Source organism: Macrobrachium nipponense, chromosome 19 (assembly GCF_015104395.2).
Source record: "Macrobrachium nipponense isolate FS-2020 chromosome 19, ASM1510439v2, whole genome shotgun sequence".
Classification (NCBI taxonomy): Eukaryota; Metazoa; Arthropoda; class Malacostraca; order Decapoda; family Palaemonidae; genus Macrobrachium; species Macrobrachium nipponense.
The window spans coordinates 21,557,959-21,573,272 of NC_061088.1; the positions used below are offsets into that span (position 1 = coordinate 21,557,959).

Below are 15,314 nucleotides of genomic sequence, written 5' to 3' on the forward strand. Positions count from 1 at the left end.
TATATAAAATGTATGTATGGCCATATGTATGTATAGTGTGTATCATTCATACTCTTAAGTGTCCAAATAACCTTCTCATTTCATTTCTGGCAGCATAAAAAGGAGGAGGGGGGAAGGGGGGGAATTGTTACCATACAAGCTGTTAGCTGTTAGCCTGCATCCTTTTTAATTCAATCTTATTAGATCAATTTTCATCCCTGGCATCACGATGAAGGATGTTGGTATCCCATACCCATTGGGAGGACCTCTCGATTCCCCGAATTCACGCGTAGGGTGACTGAATATGGAAGAGATCCCTTTATTATTATTGTTATAATTCAGAAGATGAACCCATTCATATGGAAGAAGCCTCAGTGGCGTGATCTGTATGGTCTTGACCTGCCACCTCGGTGGCCGCGAGTTCAATTCTCGGGGATTCCATTGAGGAGTTAGAGATGTGTATTTCTGGTGATAGAAGTTCACTCTCGACGTGGTTCGGAAGTCACGTAAAGCCGTTGGTCCCGTTGCTAAATAACCACTGGTTCCTTGCAACGTAAAAACACAATACAAACAAACATATGGAACAAGCTCTCCAAATGGGCCATTTACTTGAAATTGAAACTTCCTAAGATTATGGTGTTCATCAGGAAGAAGTAAGATGAGGTAAGGGGAAATACAGAAAGAAGAGCTCACGCATATCTAAAAAAAATAATCAAATAATAAGCAGATAAAAATGTATTCAAATGCCATGAGAATAGGATCAGTTCAAGAGCTAGACGATCCACTTTGTTTAGTGTGTGCGGTCGGTTTTTTTTTTTTAATTCTATGGCTGGTTTAGGTGCAGCTTATTACCAGAGGCATTGATTTAGTTCAGTAATGTTTTTTATTTTTTATATTATTTATTTTTTTGGTTCATTTCATGGGTAACGTTGGGATTCTGACATCTCACTATAGTCCAGATATCTTCATTTATGTTATTGTTTTCTTATTGTTTTTATGTACAATATGCACAGTTTTGTGAGAATAAGACGAAACAAGTAAAAAATGCGCCGAAGTTTCTTCGGTGCAATCGGGTTTTCTGTACATCGTATAATCAAGGCCGCCGAAAATAGATCTATCTTTCGGTGGTCTCGGTGTAATGTTGTATGAGCCCGGTGGTGGCCTGGCCTATATGTATTGTTGCCGGACGCGTGATGACGGCTAAATTTAACCTTAAATAAAATAAAAATTACTGAGGCTAGAGAGCTGTAATTTGGTATGTGCGATGATTGGAGGGTGAACGATCAACATACCAATTTGCAGCCTTCTAGCCTCAGTATTTTTTAAGATCTGAGGACGGAGAGAAAAAGTGCGGACGGACAAACAAAACCGGGACAATAGCTTCTTTCAGAAAACTAAAAAGATGGAAAATAGAGACGAGTAATTCAGTAGGATTTACAATATATACCTGAAAATAACAAATAAGTAAGCACCTCGGTGGCATGGTTGGTATGGTCTTTGCCAGCCACCTTGGTGGCCACGAGTTCGATTCTCGGGCATTCCATTGAGGGATCAGAGATGTGTATTTCTGGTGATAGAAGTTCACTCTCGACGTGGTTCGGAAGTCACGTAAAGCCGTTGGTCCCGTTGCTGAATACCCACTGGTCCCATGTAACACCATACAAAAAACAAAACAAAAAAAATAACAAATAAGTATAGATGCACCGAAATGCAAGTAAACAACAACGCAATAAGCTGTTTAAGCGGAGTCGGAAGACTGAACAGGGCATGTTGCAAGTTTGGTGTCTGTTGTAGAAAACAATATTATTTTAATAATGAAGCTTAATCATCCTGCAAGACAAATGGTGAATATTGTTGGGCCATGCAAATGCTTCCGTTGTTATTAGACATTGTCATGTGATAACTTGATGTAATTTTCATACAGGTTAAAAACATATTTGTATTTGTTTCCTCCTCCCCCCTTTTTCTTCACACGACCTCATTTGTTGATGTCTCTTTTCCTCCTGAATTTTAATGTGAAAGTAATTATATGATGTATTTTGTCGTTTCCTTTATTTCTGTGGTCATTCTTTTTTGTTCTTTTTTTATGTAAGTTTTTATCAAGATTTCCCTTTAGCTCGTTATTTTGTTCAATACATAGCATTTCCGTTTATCAATTTTCCTCCTTAATTTTAATGTAAACGTAATCACATGATTATTATTTTGTCATTTCATTTACTTATGCTGTGATTCTTGTATTGTTCGCTTTTATTTAAATTTTTATCAAAGCTTTCTCTTTAGCTCGTTATTTTTTATTCCTTGGTATAACTTTCCGATTATCTCATCTTTTCCTATGATTCTTATCCCTCCTTCCCCACCACAGCATCCCACCCCACCCCTCCTCAGGGAAGCGCCCCCCCCCCCCCCCCCCCCCGTTCCATTACTTTCCTCCTCCTCTTCCTTTAGTATGTTTGAACAAATATATTTATATAAATATATTTTTATGTATTTTTATATGTCATTTATCTTAAGCTTATTTTCTTTTTCTATTTAAATTTATTTCGGTGTCAATAACCTAGATGTTGTGACGCCAGTTTTAATAGACACAATCAATCAATCAATCCTCCTCCTCCTCCTCCTCCTCCTCCTCCTCCTCCTTCGTCGCGGGGTTCCTCTCAAGAGCTAACGACACATTTCCTCCTCCTCCTCCTCCTCGTAGGGACAACGGCGTCAAAGCCATCGAGAACCTGATGAAGAAGAGAGGCAAGTTCGACTACATCCTACTGGAGACGACCGGCCTAGCGGATCCGGGTGAGTGAGTCCTTTTGTGGCGGCGGTGGTCGTCTTTGTCGTCATTTTAATGTATTAGTTAGTATTCATCCTCTCTCTCTCTCTCTCTTTCTCTCTCTCTCTCTCTATCTCGCTGTTTTTTCTCTCCCTCTTGTGGTTGTGTGTGTGTGTGCATCATTGAGAAATAGTTACCGAAATGTTAAATTATCCTTCTCTTCTCTCTCTTTTCCAATTCTCTCTCTCTCTCTCGCTCTCTCTCTCCTCTCTCTCTCTCTCCTCTCTCCTCGCCTGCTGATGTGTTTGTGTGTGCATCATTCATTGAGAAAGTTATTGTAATGTTGAGTTATCCTATTCTCTCTCTCTCTCTCTCTCACTGCCACCAGAAGTTGTAAACAGCAACAGTGTGGAAGAGTTGAAAAGAAAGCTTCGACAAAATCATTAGGACGACACTGAATGAACAGTGAAACCTGCTCCTAGAGATAAGTGAGCACACGATGTCCCCTCTTAGGATGGAGTAACAAGTCTTTGAGACATCCTAATCCTTGGAACTCCTTGAAACTCTCTCTCTATTGCTGGTTTTTGGTGTGTGTGTGTGTGTGTGTGTGTGTGTGTGTGTGTGTGCGTGTGCGTGCGCATCATTGAGAAATAGTTCCCGTAATGTTGAGTTATCCTATTTCTCTCTCTCTCTCTCTCTCTCTCTCTCTCTCTCTCTCTCTCTCTCTCTCTATATATATATATATATATATATATATATATATATATATATATATATATATATATTGTTGGTTTTTATGTTTGTGTGTGTGTGCGTGCATCATTGAGAAATAAATAGTTATCGTAATGTTGAATAATCCCATCCTTGCACGGTGGTTTTTTCCCATAAGACGTCTAAATACCAGTTCGTTATCATATCAAGAAATGGTTTGTTGAATATTGGCCTCGTGGGTGTAATGGACTCTGACTCTTGAGGCGCTGATCAATTTCCATCTACCAGTCATTGAAGAAAGGAGGTATGTTTGTGATTTTCGAAATATATAATTTTAAGAGGCGCATTATTTATGTTACAGCATTGATTCATAATTAGTGAGGAAATGATCTACTATTTACAGTCGTGTTCAAAAGCCTATTAGTATTAGGGGTCAAGGTTCCTGTTGTTCCATACAGTTTTATCCTTAATGACAGGTCGAGTGATTTCAATGCATTGTTTAGCGATTTGAGAGAAAGTTAGGTTTAGAATTCATTTTTTTTCATGCAGTACGTTTATTGTTTTTCTGTTGTGGAAGAAACGTGAAAAACTACTTTGAGCTGAAATGACAGTCGTATTCATAATTTGTATGAAACTATTATTGCATGAAAAGTCATAGTTGCTGAGATGTTAAACGTTTAACAGGCAAAAAGGGTAAGACCTTTCCAAAACAAGACCAACTAACATAGAAATAAATACTAGTAAGAAATAATAACAGTAAGGAGCCTATAAAAAGTGCCCCGTAGTGGGGTAGTGCCGTCAGTAGACCTCATGCGGTGCACTGCGGGCATTACTTAAGGTTCTTTGCAGCGTGCTTTCGACACTTAGCTACAACCACTATCGTTCCCTTTTACTGTACCTCCTTTCATATTCTCTGTCTTCATCTTACTTTCCACCCTCTCCTGACACTTAATTCGTAGTGCAACTGCTTTGAGGTTTTCCTCCTGTTACACCTTTCAAACCTTTTACTGTCAATTTCCATTTCAGCACTGAATGACCTCATAGGTCCCAGTGCTTGGCCTTTGGCCTAATTCTATATTTAACTCACCCCATAAAAAGTGACGCTATCAAACAAAAATAAAGTCACTACAGTCGAAGTAATACAAATAAGGGTCAGTAAAAAGGGATTACAATACATGAACACGGTAAACCAGCAAAATGTGACAAGCGATAACCTCAGAATAATGACTGCGAACTAACCAAAATAGAAGCCTGGAAAATGAGCCAGAACGACAACCAAATATGACGGCCTTGTAAAGGTAAACTTGTAACAACGAAGTCGATTAACTACAATACGACAGAAAACAGAACCAGAAATTACAATTTCTAAAATACGAGACGGACGCCAACCAAAAAATGAGACGGGTAACTCTAAAACAACAATTTCGAAATAAAGAGAGAAAAAGAGAGAACAACAACAACAACAACAACAACAAAGTAAACAAGGACTCGCGACGGATAAACATTGAGGACAGAGAAGACATGGGACCCATCGGCGGACCTGTTCCGTGCCCCATGGCTGCATGAGGATGCCCACGTCCTCCACACCAATGACATCCCTTTCCTCGGCTGTCCCATGCACTTTACCCCCTCCCCCCACACATCCAACCCCTACATTCCTTCCCACCCTTCCCCCGTGGGAGATTCAGGGAACGTAAACCTTATCCACCGAGTAGGTCACATGATCTTGCAATATGTCCGATGCACGCTGAGACTTTGAGAATATGATTAGAGAAGATGTAGTAGCAACATTACGTGTTATTTAGTAGATGAATTAAGCACGTAGTGTGATTGGTTGAGAATACTACTGGTGAGAGGCATAGAGAATATGGTGCATGTACGAAGAATATGTTGTAAGAAGATGGAGGGGAAATATGACCGTGATGTGTACGTGGGAATTGGACGGTAGAAAATTAATTAAAGCTGTTCAAAGGATTTGCGATATCCATCGCATCTTTGTGAAGTTATCAGAAATTTCTCATTGCATATAGAAGTAGTCATTAGAAATCAATTAGTGTGTTTGTGTGTATGTGTGTTTGTGTACCTTGAGAACAATGTTTAATAGAATCTTTGCCTCAGGAAGAGAATGACATAATTCTTTTTTTTTTTTTGCCGAGGCAAACGCTGCATTTTGTACACTTCAGTCACTTATTAGGACTTCACAAAGAATTCCCAGTAGATTCAAGTATAAAGTAATGAAGAGATGCTGATAATTTAGAAAGTGAAAAAATGATGCCACGCTGCACGGTAGAAATCAGGATGGAGTGATAGGTGAAGATGCTGATAATGACGATTCATTTGCTGAAAGGAAATGATTTGAATGTATTAGATCTCGAGTACTATATATATATATATATATATATATATATATATATATATATATATATATATATATATATATTGATTTTTTATATATGTTATCTTACTTTTGCTGATATTTCATAGCCAGTGGATGGCTATGAAATATGTGAATGAATGTTTATGAGCAGTTAAGAAATTGATAGGATATAAATGTGCAAAGTGCCTCCGTATATTTTATCGGGCAGTATCGGCATTAGTCGAGGAGTTTTGTCTTCTCTTGTTTTATAAAGACTTGCCGTCATCCAGCCTGTGGCCCGCTGACCTTATCAGTGGCCTTACATTCTGCAGAATGAACGTACTATGGACCGACATTTTGGGACAGTACGTAACGTCTTATGGTCGGGACCTGCCGTTTTCGACTTTCTTATCGTTATTTTTGACGTGTCCGTAGCGGGAGGTAGTGCCGTCACTACACCTCACACGGTGTACTGTAGGCATTACTTGAGGTTCAGCGTCCCTACGCCCCTGGCTGGAACCCCTTTCATTCCTTTTACTGTACCGCCGTTCATATTCTCTTTCTTCCATCTTACTTAGCACCCTCGCCTAATAATTGTATCAATGTTATTTATTGGATCCACATTACGTTGTTGTTGCTGTTGTTGTTGTTATTGTTATTAATGACCAAGCCTAAATGTTATATTCCATTCCGTTGCAGTTTCGACCTTATGGGAACGCAGGTAATAGGAACAGTACTATAATGATAATAATGAAGATGATGAAAATTGTTATTATTAATATTACTGTTTTTGATAAATAGTCGTGTCATAGCATTGATGATAAACGACCACCATACACTGTCGGTGGTTGTTGCCGAGTTGTGTGATGATAATTACTGTTGTTTCGTCGGGAGACTTGGGTTCGTGCGTGGGAATATTGTGTTGTGCAGGAAGGCTGGTGTTAGGTGTTGTTGGGCCAATATACTTTATTGCGCTGGCTTTTTGGATATTGCGCTCCCACGCGGAGAGCTCACACACGCACACTGTATTATTTAGTTTGTATACTTGTGTAGCTACATACATTTATACATCCATACATATGGAGTATACGTATATAAAGTGGATGTATATATTTTATATATATATATATATATATATATATATATATATATATATATATATATATATATGTGTGTGTGTGTGTGTGTGTGTGTGTGTGTGTGTGTATGAATGATTATGTAAGTGTGTGTACATCCATACATATGGAGTATACGTATATAAAGTGCATCTATATAATTATATATATATATTTTAGATAGAGATATATATAAATATATATATATATATATATGATATATATAAAAGTTCATAGTATATAATTATGTTGTGTATAATATATATATATATAATATAATAATATATATTATATATATATTATATTATACTATATATTATATATACTATATATATATATTATATATATATATAATATATATATATATTATATATATATATGTTTGTGGTGTGTGTGTGTGTGTGTGTGTGCGTGTTTGTGTGTGTGTGTATGTATGTATGTATGTGTGTGGGGGGGCACATGTTAATATAGTCAGAAATTTATGTATATATATATATATGTGTGTGTGTGTGTGTGTGTGTGTGTGTGTGTGTGTGTGTGTGTGAGTGTGTGCGTGTGTGTATGAATGATTAGTAATGTGTGTATAAATATCTGTGCGCCTTTGGTCTTATAATCATGCATGTACGCTTAGTTCTCTTAATTTTGTGAATGATTTATTTCTGGTTTTTATTTCAGGTCCAATTGCCGGGCTCTTTTGGATGGACAAGCAGCTGGAGAGTGAATTGTATCTAGATGGTGAGTATTGCTTTAATTTTTTTCGTTTCATTTATCGGTAAATTGATGGTGCTTACTCGGCAGCCTGTACACCGGGCTTGTGGCACGGGGTGGGGGGTGACATTTCATAGGAGTGACATAAATACCGTATTAAAGGAGTGACCAAAAACTATAAAAAATTATTGAATTATTAAGATTTCATTTAGGAAAAAAAGTAGATCCACAGAATTGTCTCTCCTTTGAGATTTATGTCTGAGGTGTCAGTTCTTTGTTATGTCATTCCTGCGACATACCATTCCTTTGAACCCCTTGTGGGGGGGGGGGGGGGGGCGAAGGCTGTTTATTTGTAACAGAAAACAACTGTGATCAGTAGGCACTACTTTGCTCTCTCTCTCTCTCTCTCTCTCTCTCTCTCTCTCTCTCTCTCTCTCTCTTTTTTTTTTTTTTTTTTTTTTTTACACGTTGGTTATTGTTATTTCGCTCAATATATACAAAAATTGAACGAACAAGCTCGCCTCGCTGTATAGGTCGGGGACTTTTTAAGCATCTTCTCTATCTATATATTCTCTCCTGTATTCTGTATACAGATTCATTTCAAATTTGCTATGTTTATCTGGTGAAGTCTTAAACCTCTTTAAATGTACGTATTTTCAGTGAAATCTTGCATGATTACAGTCTATTGTAAGCAGTGCTAATTTTACAGACACATCAGGAAATTCATTAGAATTATACCCCCCGCAGGCGGGTATAGTGCCGTCAGTGCACCTCACGAGGTGCGTTGTAAGTATTGCTGAAGGTTCTTTGCAGCTTTTCTTCGGCCCTAGCTGCAAGCCCCTTTCATTCATTTTACTGTACCTCCGTTCACATTATCTTTCTTCCATCTAGCCATCCACCTTCTAACAATTGATTCATATAGCGACTGCGAGGTTTTCCTCCTGTTACACCTTTCAAACCTACCTACTACTCTCAGTTTATTTCCAGCGCTGAATGGCTTTACAAGTTCCAGTGCTTGGCCTTTGCGCTGAACACTATATTCCATTCCATTCCATCAGAAGTATTCCGTTAAATGCAAGTAGTTAGCGTCATCAGCTATATTAGCGATTTTTAAACTTTTTTTGTGTCTCTCGCGTCTTTTGAAGTCTGTTCCGTCCGTCTGGAATTCTCGGAGGGAAATGAGGAACGGAGTCTAAGTCAATTGTTTGCCTGGCCCCATTCCAGTTTTTCCGCCTATTTTTCAAACTGCCGTCTTCAAGGAATCAGGAAGAAATAGCATGGTTGTGTTTTTCCTGTCCTCTGAGGAAGCAGTCTAAATAGGAGGTGGCGTTTTTGTCGAGTGGTTGTTTGTTTCATTTACAGAAAAGGAAGGTTTTTTCTGCGAATGATTGTGTGTGTTTTTTTTTCCTTTTTTTTTTAGAAGGACAGCTGTTTTTAGAAGAGTGATTATTTTGTTCATTGATTTTGTTAGTTGAGGAAACTTTTTTTTAAAATTTTTTCGTGGGATTTTGTTCATTTATTTCATTAAGAGGGAAAACAGATTAGTGAAGAGGTACAGTTTATTTTTTCCAATATTGAATTAAGGGAAATTTTTTTCCGAGTTTTGTATAATTGTTTTTATTTTATATAGTGTAGAGGTAAATGCTGGAAAACAGATTTTTCAATAGTGTGATTGTGTATTTTGTTATCCCTTTTTTTTTTAGTTAGCAGGAAAAATGTTATAAGACAATTGATGGTTTTAATGGGTTCATTAACCCAAATTGAGAAGGAATGCTTTTTTATGAGATTATTATTTTTTTTTATTAATTTCATATATCTTGCAAAAGTCTCTACATCCTGAGGGTCAGTACTGATGGTTACACTTTTTTCATAACTGTCCTGAGAGATGAAGAAGCTTTAGGAACAAAGTTAATTTGGGTTGTGGTTTCATCAAAGATAACTCTCACTTCTGTCTGTATTTTTGTATTGTTACCAACCTTCTGTTACTGCACATCCATTCATAGTCTTTCTTCCATTTTGCTTTCCATCCACTTCTAACAACTGTTTCTTAGTGCAACTGAGAGGTTTTCCTCCTGTCACACCTTTTGAACATCTTACTCTCAATTTTCGTTTCAGCGCTGAGTGACCTCAGAGATCTCAGCGCTTGGCCTTCGGCCTAAATTGTGTATCTATCTGCCTGTCTATTCCTATCTATCTCATTTTTATAAACCTTTCCGAAGTTCTAACATTTTTAAGGAAATTTGAATTTATGGGGAAGGGTATCTGAGAACCAAGATACATTTGAGATATTAAGTTTTTTTTTTTTGGGGGGAAGGGGGAAGAATATACTACAGGTTATTTGATGAATTAGATAAGAAGGTTAAAGCTAAGATGTGAATTTATGCGAAGAATGTGTCAGAACGTAAGGCTTTACTGTTAATATTATTGTTTTAGATATTCATAGCTGAAATGGAAATAGTACTGGGAAATAGAAGCAAAGATTTAAAAAAAAAATTAATATTAGTTTTTCGTGAAAGAAAACTAAGGAGATGGTTTTGTTTATCTGTCCGCACTATTTCTGTCCACCCTCAGATCTTAAAAATTACTAAGGCTAGAGGGCTGCAACTTAAAAATTACTGAGGCTAGAGTGCTGCAAATTGGTATGCTGATCATCCACCTTCCAATCATCAAGCATACCAAATTGCAGCCATCTAGCATCTGTAGCTTTTATTTTATTTAAGGTTAAATTTAGACATGTTCGTGCGTCTGGCACCGCTATAGGTGCTAACAACACAGGCCACCAGAGGGCCGCGGCCGAGAGTTTCACACGACATTAGATGTTTGAGGGGGAGATATGAGATTCTGTGAAGACTGCACGGAAACTAAAACTGCTGAAAAATTATATTTTTCTTTTCAAATTTAATATTTAAATCATATGCGGAAAACCCCATTAATCTTTTTTGAAATTCGATATTTAAAACATATGTGGAAAAACCCATTAATATTTTTTAAAATTCGATATTTAAAACATATGTGGAAAACCCATTAATATTTTTTAAAATTCGATATTTAAATCATATGTGGAAAAACCCATTAATATTTTTTTTAAATTCGATATTTAAATACATGTGGGAAAACCCATTAGTATATGTCTAAACAATTCAATTTTTTTAAATCATATGCGGAAAAAAAAATCCATTAATATTTTTTTAATTCGATATTAAAATCATATGTGGGAAAACCCATTAATGATTTTTAAAATTCGATATTTAAATCATATGCAGAAGACCCATTAATATTTTTTTTAAAATCGATATTTAATTCATATGTGGGAAAATCCCGTGTAAAATAATACTTGGATGAAATGCCAAGGGCAGAGGATTGGATAAAGAAGTGATGTAGCTGATAGTATTACTACTGTGCTTTTGGTGTTCTCTTTCTTCCTCCGTTTTCCCATTCTCAAAATATTTCATCCTGTACTAGGTGGGTCTGATGGTTCCTTTTTGGACTGAGACCCGTTCTTCTCCAGTTCTCCTTCCCCCTCCTCCACCCCCACCCCATTTTCTTGTTTACATTGGTTACCCTCATGGAAAAATGCGAGGGAGGTTTAGAACAATTCTCTCTCTCTCTCTCTCTCTCTCTCTCTCTCTCTCTCTGGCTGTGCTAGGTAAGGACATTATTAAATCATTCGTTAGCCGGTCCTTGGAGTAGAGCAATATGCGTAGATCGCTTTTTGCAAAACGGGTAAAAAAGAAAAAAAAAAGAAAATCGAAAAATTTGAGACGAAATGGAAAGAATTTCGTCCAATGAATTATGCAAATGATTTTAGTATGTCGGTAGGTGGTAGGTACCCTTCCCCTCCTACCGGAGGCGAGGTGAGGGAGAGGTGGGTGTTAGGGGGGAGGGGGGGAGTGGATGGAGTTGCTAGGCCCCGGTGACGGGGAGAGAGAGAGAGAGAGAGAGAGAAGCAAAGCGAAAAACACGACTGTTATATTGTGAGGAAGGTAATGAGTTTGTTATATTGTGAGGTGGTGATGAGTTTGGAAAATGAGAAGCGTGAGATATATATGTTTTTTGTCTAGGTGTTTTGATGGATGCTGCGTCGCCATGGCAACGAAGGGGGTGTCATTAGGTTACCCAGGTGAGAATGTTTTAATTACTTTACCTTTTCCTCCTCTTTGGATCTGGTGGAGGAAATTGTTCTCTTAGGACAAAGAGACGAGAGAGAGAGAGAGAGAGAGAGAGAGAGAGAGAGAGAGAGAGAGAGAGAGAGAGATTGCTGGTCATGTTTTTGCATTGATGCCTTTTTTAGACCTGTGCATGAACATTTCTGAGGCGCGTATGAAATTTTTTATTTTGATATTTATTTAGCACTAACACTCACGATATAAAGATAATATGTTGAAACTTGCAGTAGAAATATATTATTATCAAATAGACGAGTGATCATTAATTAACACTTTTGCAAGAGAGGAAAGGTGAGTTTCCTTAGTGCACGGCGAGGAAAGGGACAGAATATCCAAGGGTATTTATTTTCACCGAGAAGAATATCGTATGATGCAAAGGTATCGCTCAGGAAGTTTTCACGCCCGCGTTCTCTTGGAAGAGGAAATAACAGCAAGATTTATAAGAAGGCAAATGTGTCTTTTATAAGTCGTATATTTCCATAAAGAACAAAAGAGCGCCTCAGTGGCGTGATCGGTATGGTCTTTTCCTGCCACCTCGGTGGCCGCGAGTTCGATTCTCGGGCATTCCATTGAGGTGTGAGAGATGTGTATTTCTGGTGATAGAAGTTCACTCTCGATGTGGTTCGGAAGTCACGTAAAACCATAGTGGTGGCGTAACTAAGTTAAGTATATCTTAGTTTAACCAGACCACTGAGCTGATTAACAGCTCTCCTAGGGCTGGCTCGTAGGATTAGATTTTTTATACGTGGCTAGGAACCAATTGGTCACCTAGCAACAGGGACCTACAGCTTATTGTGGGATCCGAACCACATTATATCGACAGATTAATTAATCACCAGAAACAAACTCCTCTGACTCCACGTTAGCAGAGCGGGGAATCGAACTCGGTACTACCAAATTGGTAGGCGAGAGCATAAACCACTCGTCGAATGAGGAGCTTGGTGGCGTAACTAAGGGGTGGGGGTTGTGGGGGGGGGGGGGGGGAAACTCTGTCATCTTTTGAACAGTCTGGTTTGGCTTAATTCTAGATTTTCTAGCGTATCTCGTCTGATCGGAACGCTGAACAACGATATATGGACACTGCTGTTAGACTTTGATGTCATTAGCGAATTTGCTTCTTTACAATTCTCGTATAGGGTTCCGCTGTCAAGCTGGTGTGTTGGTTTTGTTTTAGCTTTATGAAATAGAAATAAATGAGTGAGATGTTAAGGCTTAAAGTGTGCGTCTAATTTTCACCTCCAGTACTTTCAAGAGTCCGGCCCGGCAGCCGCTAGCATAGTAACGCCACTGATCCAGAGAGAGCCAGGTAGAGTGGAGTTGAATACTTCTTTTGGAGAATTCCAATGGACTGAACGCGAAAGAGATTACCCAGTGATAAGTTTGCCTGGTGGTGATTTCCCAACCTGGTCACTCTCATGGCCTCTTTAGTTTTTGCGCAGAAATATAACTAAGGTGTTTTTCATCTCTTTAAATCGCGGGGATGCCATAGTTCGACCAGCTGTAAGGTGGGGCGACTCTTAGCTCATCTTTTCTTTAGCTGTGGGATGGCACAGTGAAATGTGACACATGTGATGCACATGTTGTGTTCTGAGTGGAGTAAGAAGAGGTGCTGGTCAGTACACTTTCAAGTGCAGTTTTTATTGCTTTGAGTTTCCCATATAATATCATCTCGGTCACTTCCCACGTCATCGCAGTGACTTCGATCTCAATGTTTCCATGGTCCTCCATTTAGCAGCCTCAGTCCCTACGTATATATGAGGGCAATGCGCTGGTATTATAACAACGAAGGTCATAGCGCCTCAGTGGCGTGATCGGTATGGTCTTGACCTGTCACCTCGGTGGCCGCGAGTTCGATTCTCGGGCATTCCACTGAGGAATGAGAAATGTCTATTCTGGTGATAGAAGTTCACTCTCGACGTGGTTCGAAAGTCACGTAAAGCCGTTGGTTCTGTTGCTGAATAACCACTGGTTCCATCCAACGTAAAAACAAATACAAACAAACAAACAACGAAGGTCATACACATTGGCATCACCGAAAATGACTATTTTGAGTATGCGGCAAAAGGCACCAATGATATATTATTACAAAAAACCGTGAGCGAATGATTTCCTGATCTATCCAGTTATTCAGTGCTGGAATGGGACGAAAACTGAAGAGAACTAACTCGGGGATGTCAGTTTTCTGAGCAGTGACTGGAAAGGCCCCATTTTGCAATTGTAGTTAAGAAAACATTTTCTGAAGTTGATTTAGAAGCGACCCTTTTGAAAGGATTTTTTATAAGTGGACGGGAAATAGCGTCGGGTTTGGTAATCGTTATTGGAATTGTTTTTATTTGAGTTGGAAGAACTTAAGGCGTGCTCTTTGAGAGATCAGAGAAAAAATCAAATACTACACATTTATCTGTGTAACTCGAACGAAAAAGGACATAGTTTCTTTGAAGTAGTTGGAATAAACTAGGTATGTTGAACGCTCGAATCTGGCCATATTTATTGTAGGGATTCTTACGGAATATCCGCAAAGCATAGCTTAGAAGGACGCCGCCAAATGTATTAACGATATCCGCGAAGTATCGCTCAGGAAGAAGTCGCCAAAGGTATTAAAGACGCGACGAGAAGAAGATCGGTTCAGAAAGTAGCGGCCAGAGCTGCCCGCCCTTCCTACGCCTCTTCGTGTCGTTCCTCTCCCTCCTGCCCCTCCCTCCCTCTCCCTCTCCTCGCCTTACCGGCCGCATGCAAATTGAGTCAAGGTTGAGGCTGGAGGGAAAAAGTGAGAAAATTCACTTTGGTGGTTATATTTCATTATCGTGGAGGGGAGATCGCCGAGGGTGATTGTACTCTGTTGCAGTAAGGGCGTGGTGATGGCATGCATGGGGCGTAATACGATGTTGAGGAGGGGTTGGGTCTGTGGGGGCGGGGATGTTGGGGTTTAGATGGAAGGGAGATTTCAGGATGACTTAAGTTTCAGGTGAATAGCTTCGATTTCAGGTGAAGGGAAGGGGGAGTCTTTCAGGCAGTTTTATGATTCTTATTAGAAGAGTATTTTTTTTTTTTTTTTTACTGAAATAGTAACATTCCATTGTGGTTATAGTAGGTGTTTGGCTCGATAAGCAAGGGCTTCAGGTGGAATGAAGAAAGGTTGCTGTAGAAATGAAGTTGGGTTCAGGTGGAAAGCGTTGTCAGCACGGGAATCCCCTTAGGAGGGTAGTGCCGTCAGTGCACCTCACGGGGTGCACTGTAGGCATTACTGAAGGTTCTTTGCAGCGTCTCTTCGGCCCCTAGCTGCAACAACCCCTTCCAGTCATCCTTCTGCACCTCCATTCATATGATCTCTCTTCCATCTTGCTATCCACAACTCTCCCAACAATGATTTCATAGTGCAACTGCTTTGAGGTCTTCCTCCTGTTACACCTTTCAAACCTACCTACTCTCAATTTCCATTTCAGTGCTGAATGACCTCATGGGCCCCAGTGCTTGGTCTTTGACCTAAACTGTATATGTTCCATTCCATTCCATCC

The 15,314-nt window shown here is 39.0% G+C and overlaps 1 long non-coding RNA gene across 1 annotated transcript in view; it reads left to right on the forward strand.

Annotated features, from left to right (window-relative positions):
• Positions 1 to 2,642: 2,642 nt before the first annotated feature.
• Positions 2,643 to 15,314, forward strand: part of LOC135212761 (uncharacterized) — a 42,809-nt gene continuing 30,137 nt past the window's right edge. Inside the window, exons 1-2 of the long non-coding RNA XR_010313990.1 lie at positions 2,643 to 2,769; positions 7,601 to 7,660. This is a non-coding gene — a long non-coding RNA (uncharacterized LOC135212761). The remainder of the gene's footprint in view (positions 2,770 to 7,600; positions 7,661 to 15,314) is intronic.